Consider the following 6,000-nt stretch of genomic DNA (forward strand, 5'->3'; position numbering starts at 1 on the left):
CAATACCACCCACCTCCGCCAAGGTTCAAAGGCCGTCTTCCAAGGTCATTTCAAGGACTTTCAGGCCAGCATCCAGCCAGTGTCAGGGTTCCCAGATCAGGGAAAGGAATGGTTCCCCATGGTCACTGTTCATAATGTGAAATATCGCAATATTGGGGTCTCTGTAGGTACATCACGGCACGGTGGCACTGCACCTGCTGCACCAATGTTTGATACACTCCTGTTTCAGCCTCTTCCATCCCACCTGCCCTAAACATGCACCGCCTCCCTCTCTTCCACAGCTATCCCACCCCCTCCAGTCTCTCATCCCTCCCTCCCTCTCTCCCTCCAATCTCTCTCCTTCCACCTTCTGTGTTCCCTTCTGTGCCTCTCTCTCCTCCACATCTGTTACTCTCCCTCCAGTCTCACCTCTCACCCTTCGCCCTCTCTCTCCTTCTTCTCTTCCTCCATGTAAATTGTAAATTGTTCCCTTCTTTGCCCCTCTCTCCTTCACAGTTATCCCAGCTCCCTCTACTCTCTCTTCACACCCTTCACACTCCATCCAGTCTCTCTCTCATCTCTCCCTCCACCCTCTCTCCTCCCTCTGTCCCCTTCTTTGCCTCTCTCTGACTCCTTTACAGCTGTGACACTCCCTCCTGCCTTTTGCCTCTCAATTCAACCTCTCTCGTCCCTCTCTGTCCCCCTACAACTCTGTTCCCTTCTCTGCCTCTCTCTCAACTCCAGCTGTTACACTCCCTTTAGACTCTCACCTCTCCCTTTCTCCCTCCACCCTCTATGTTCCCTTCTGTGCCTCCCTCTCACCTCCAGCTGTTACATTCTCTCCTGCCTCTCATCTCTCCATCCACCCTCTGTTTCCTTCTGTGCCTCCCTCTCACCTCCAGCTGTTACACTCCCTTTAGACTCTCACCTCTCCCTTTCTCCCTTCACCCTTTATGTTCCCTTCTGTGCCTCTCTCTCCTCCACAGCGATTCCAGCTCCCTGTACCCCCAGCACAGACCCCCCCCCCACCCCCGCCCCCCTCCACCCCGCTGCTGGCGGCACACCTGTGGCGCCGGCGTACAGCTGGAGATGAGTCTTTTCCAGCAGAGAGGAGACATTACCCTCTCCGGGGCCCATCACTTCCGCTACGAGAGGCCCGAAGATGAGATATCGATTGGGCTGACCCGAGGACCTGAGCAGCCTGCAGATCAGACGGCGCGGCGGGGGACGGGGCAGCGACGCCGGGACTTGGACCGGCCTAGGATGGGCCTACCGGACGGACCGCAGGCAGGCGGCAACCTAGAGGTGGGCCGGCTCAATAAGGGCGAGCCGAGCCAGACCCGAGCCCAGGACGTGGCTCTGAGTGCCGAGCCAGAACCGAGCCCAGGACTTGGCTCTGAGAGCCGAGCCAGACCAAAGCCCAGGACGTGGCTCTGAGAGCCGAGCCAGAGCCAGACCCGAGCCCAGGACGTGGCTCTGAGAGCCGAGCCAGACCCAAGCCCAGGACTTGGCTCTGAGAGCCAGACCCGAGCCCAGGACGTGGCTCTGAGAGCCGAGCCAGACCCGAGTCCAGGACCTGGCTCTGAGAGCTGAGCCAGACCCGAGCCCAGGACGTGGCTCTGAGAGCCGAGCCAGACCCGAGCCAAGGACGTGGCTCTGGGAGCCGAGCCAGACCCGAGCCAAGGACGTGGCTCTGGGAGCCGAGCCAGACCCGAGCCAAGGACTTGGCTCTGAAAGCCGAGCCAGACCCGAGCCCAGGACGTGGCTCTGAGAGCCGATCCAGACCCGAGCCCAGGACGTGGCTCTGAGTGCCAAGCCAGAACCGAGCCCAGGACTTGGCTCTGAGAGCCGAGCCAGACCAAAGCCCAGGACGTGGCTCTGAGAGCCGAGCCAGAGCCAGACCCGAGCCCAGGACGTGGCTCTGAGAGCCGAGCCAGACCCAAGCCCAGGACTTGGCTCTGAGAGCCGAGCCAGACCCGAGCCCAGGACGTGGCTCTCAGAGCCGAGCCAGACCCGAGACTAGGACGTGGGCCCACATGCATCATTGTCAATTGCATTCGCAAACAGTGCGAAACGTCATTCCGGACGGACCGCAGGCAGGCGGCAACCTAGAGGTGGGCCGGCTCAATAAGGGCGAGCCGAGCCAGACCCGAGCCCAGGACGTGGCTCTGAGAGCCGAGCCAGACCCGAGCCCAGGACGTGGCTCTCAGAGCCGAGCCAGACCCGAGACTAGGACGTGGGCCCACATGCATCATTGTCAATTGCATTCGCAAACGGTGCGAATCGTCATTTTCGGCCGTTTGCGAATGAAATTGACAAAATTGGGATGTATCATGTTTTTCGCAATTTTAGGAATCGCAATCATGTTGCGTTTTCTAAAATTGGGATTGCATTTAAGAAATCGCAATTTTAGATTTCTTAAATGTAATGCATGAACATTTTCAATTTGCAAATTCGCAAATAGGGAGAGGTAAATTACCATGAAGTTGACCTTCATGGTAATTTGCGAAAAGTTACAAAAATGCACTTTTGTGCATTTTTGAAAGTTTCATTTTACACACACACATGCCCTTTGGGCATGTGTGTGTGAAAAATGCACTTAAAGTTATATTTCAGGGGTGCAGGGGGGGGGTCCTTTGGACCCCCTCCTGCACTCTTGAAATTGCATTCTCAATTTGCGATTCGCAAATTGCGAATCGCAATTTGCGAATGACTTCCCATTTATTTATTTTATTTATTTACGTAATTTTTATAGCGCAACAAATACCCTGGGGTGTCTCGGCACTGTGGAGCTACTGGGGTCAGTCATCCTCTCACTGGTTAAATAACCACGTTTTTAAGAGCCTGCGGAAGCTCATCAGGTTCGGGGCAGTTTTGATGGAATGTGGCAGAAGATTCCAGAGTTTTGGGGTGGCCACCAAGAAACGTCTATCTCCCCAGGTGGCCGTTCTTGTGCGTGGCACAGTGAGGAGGTTGGTATTGGCCGATCTTAATTGCCGTCTAGGAGTGTATGGCTGAAAGGCTTCCGTCAGGAACCTGGGTCCTATGCCGTGTACTGCCCTATATGCAATGCAGAGGGCCTTGAATTTAATGCGGCTCTCTACTCTCAGCCAGTGGAGTTGACGAATGCCAAGAGTGGTGGAATTGTGGCGAGGAATGCTCAGGAGAATCCTGGCTGCCGCATTCTGGATGGATTGCAGCTTTGTTATAACACGCTTCTGGGTATGGAGAAAGAGAGCGTTTCCATAATCCATTTTGGAGAAGACTAAGGTAGAGACCAGAGTCTTCCCAGCTGAGGGAGGGAGATAAGGCAGCAGCTTCTTAATCTTTTTCAGAATAAAGAAAGAAGACGACACAACCTTGTTTGTATGAAGGTCAAATACCAACTTGCTGTCAAAAATGATTCCCAGGTTTCTGGCTTTTTCCACTGGGACAGGTGGATAGCCGAGCTTTTCCGGCCAACAGTTAGAAGACCATTCTGGAGAGAGTTTTCCAAAGGTCATAACCTCGGTCTTGTCCGAGTTGAGCCTAAGACAATTAGAGGCCATCCAGGTACTGACCTCAAGCATAGCTCTCTGGAAATTGGCTGCCACAGCGTAGCCGTCCTTATGGATGCCCAGGACCAGCTGGGTATCATCTGCATAAGATGTTAGCCGTACTCCATGTGCCTTTATTACCCTCGCTAAGTCTGCTACATAAATGTTAAATAGCATGGGACTTAGCGAGGAACCTTGTGGGACTCCACAGGGGAGTGCAGAGGTGGGTGAGTAGAAATCTCCCAGCCTTACAGTCTGGGTACGGTCTGCCAGGAAAGATGAAATGAGATCCTTGGCCGGACCGTTTATGCCCAGAGCTGTGACACGGTCGACTAAGGTGGCATGGTCGACCGTGTCAAAGGCCGCTGACAAATCCAAAAGGATGAGGACAGCCGCCCCCCCCTGATCCATGATCGCCCTGATCTCGTCAGAGGCCTTAATCAGGGCGGTCTCTGTCCCATGCCCTTTCCTAAAGCCAAACTGCGATTCATCGAGAAGTTGGTGGGTCTCAACGAACTCTGAAAGCTGTCTATTCATCATGGATTCGCATACTTTGGCGGCAAAGGGTAGACACGCAATGGGTCTATAGCTGGCGACGGCTGTAGGTTCTAGGGAGGGTTTTTTCAGAAGGGGTTTTATAACAGCCTTCTTTCATATACTAGGAAATTGGCCTGTCTGAAATGCAGTTTTGCAGATCTCCATAAGGGGGCGTGCGATCACCTCTGTGAGTTTTTGCATCACAGAGGGAGGTCAAGGGTCCAAAGGGGAACCCGATTTAGTGGATGAAATGAGAGTGATAACGTCATCAAGTGAGGCAGGTGAAAAACATAAGAAAGGGTCATAATTATGATGAGAAGGTACCTCTATCACACTACCGCCTCTGTGTTCAGTTTTAATATCCCCTTCAAATGAAGCATATATATCTGCCACATTTGTGGTGAAGAAGGTGGATAGATCATTACAGAAGGTCTGTGAGGGCTCTACCCCCGGGCCAGAGGGGGGGGTGGACAGAGTCGTAACAACGGAGAACAGCTCTCTGGCAGAGTTGGCGGCGGTTTCAATTTGTGCCGAAAAAAAGACCGTTTTTCGGGCCACAATTGCCTTTTTGTAAGTCATAAGGGCAGCTTTATAAATTTGTCTGGCTATGGGGCAGTAAGCTTTTCTCCATCGCCTTTCTAGGTTCCTACAGTGTTGGCGATGGAGTCTTAAATCTTCATTATACCAGGCAGCCGAAGGAGATGCTCTGTTAGGTCTCGTAAGTTTTTCTGGGGCCACTAGATCGGCGGCACTTCGGATCCAATCTTGGAAATCTATAGCTGATAATGCTGAAGAATTTCCTCCCTGAGGATGGGAGGAGGCAAGGGACTCTAGCATCTGAGGAATGTCAGCGTTTTTCCAAGCACGTGTCCCCACCCTAATTCTGGGTCTCGGAAGTGAAGGATGTAATGCCCGTATATTTTGCTGAAATATAATAGCCCTGTGGTCTGACCACGTGATGGGAATAATGTCCAGCACAGAGATGTCAGGATCATTAGTGAACAGGCCATCAAGGGTATGTCCAGCTTGATGTGTAATGCCCTTAACTAATTGGTGAAGTCCTAAATTAGCGAGGTCAGTCGTTAGTTGAATTGTATCAGAATTATCCTTCTCTTCCAAATGAAAATTAAAATCTCCAAGTATCGTGTAATTTTCTGAGCTGACAACATTGTCATTTAGGTCAGAGAGAGTGGAGAGAAAGGCGCTACGAGGGCCAGGGGGTCGGTATAATATTATACCCTTTAGGGCTTGCTTGGGGTTAATGCTAATCGCAAAGGCAGCTGACTCACAATTAGCAGAGTTTATAGGATCGAGTGTGGTCCGGTATTTGTCCTTGTAGATAATTGCAAGGCCACCACCTCTTCCTATGGGCCTATCATGTCTAGCAACGCTATATCCATCTGGGATAGCGTCGCAAAAATCCGGACCAGAGCCGGCATCTGCCCATGTCTCAGTAGCGAACAATAAATCTAGGTTATGAGCGATGATAAACTCCTTGATGTGAAAACTGTGGCAAGGAAGTGAGCGCGTGTTGATAAGCGCGGCTCGACAGCCATGCGGAGGAGCATTGTTTGGAACGTGTGACGAGATATAATTAGGATCTAGATGGGCTAGAGGGTGGGAATGAGGAAGTTGGTAGCCACAGCCTGGACAGGGGGGGGGGCTAGTGTCCCTCCCAACAGTGAGAGAGACGGGGGTACAATCCTGATGAGCGTTAGCTGGATTCAGCTCTCTTAAGTACAGGGATGAGTACAGCAGTCGGGGACCAGAGGTTATGGCCCTGGGCCGTGTCCGGCCGCGGACGGGCGCAGACGGGCTTGGCTTTGGCGCGGCTTCGGCGCGCGCCCGCTGCGCCAGCCCGCTGTGCCGTCTGTTGTTAGTGCTCATTTATAGGCTGTGAGGAGGGTGGGAGGCCAGCGCCACTAGAGCGCAGCCCCAGCCCACACCC

Source organism: Lissotriton vulgaris, chromosome 5 (genome assembly GCF_964263255.1).
Source record: "Lissotriton vulgaris chromosome 5, aLisVul1.2, whole genome shotgun sequence".
NCBI classification, from domain to species: Eukaryota; Metazoa; Chordata; class Amphibia; order Caudata; family Salamandridae; genus Lissotriton; species Lissotriton vulgaris.